Below are 564 nucleotides of genomic sequence, written 5' to 3'. Positions count from 1 at the left end.
TGGTTGTCTAGTTCCTCCAACATTATGTTTTTAAATCGTCTGAACTGTCCCCACTGATTTGTGATTCCAACTTGGTAACGTATTTAATACTTACTCGTAGTTAAGAGTTGGTAATGGTTGTTATCAACAATCTGGTCTTGGTTTTTGGCCAGGGTGAACGGACTTTCGCGTACAGGGTGGGGCTGGAGTGTGAATAACGTGGACTAAAAGCGGGGGAGGGAGGCCGCAATAGTCATCGTCATGGGATTTATTTTTAAATAGGAAAATTCTAGAGACAGAACTGAAAAGAGAAAGGAAGTCTGTGAGAGGGTTGCCAAGTCAGAGAGTAAAGTGTCACCTGATACAAGGACTTATGAATGAGCTCAGAGTAAAACTATTTGGGGGAGACCTAAAGAAGAGGCCATGCGGCGGGGCGGGGGGGGGGGGGGGTGTTATACTGGATGCCTCCCCCAAGGTTACATCCTCCATCCACACCAGGTAGGTGGTAAAGATAAAGTCTGTTTAATGTTCTCAAAGATTTGACATACTGCTGTCTTTAAGTTGTATTCATTGCTTTTTTTTTTT

Source organism: Ursus maritimus, unplaced genomic scaffold (genome assembly GCF_017311325.1).
Source record: "Ursus maritimus isolate PB19 unplaced genomic scaffold, ASM1731132v1 scaffold_5, whole genome shotgun sequence".
In the NCBI taxonomy this organism is placed as follows: domain Eukaryota; kingdom Metazoa; phylum Chordata; class Mammalia; order Carnivora; family Ursidae; genus Ursus; species Ursus maritimus.
The sequence above is the reverse complement of the archived record's forward strand: the minus strand, read 5'-3'. Positions refer to the sequence as shown.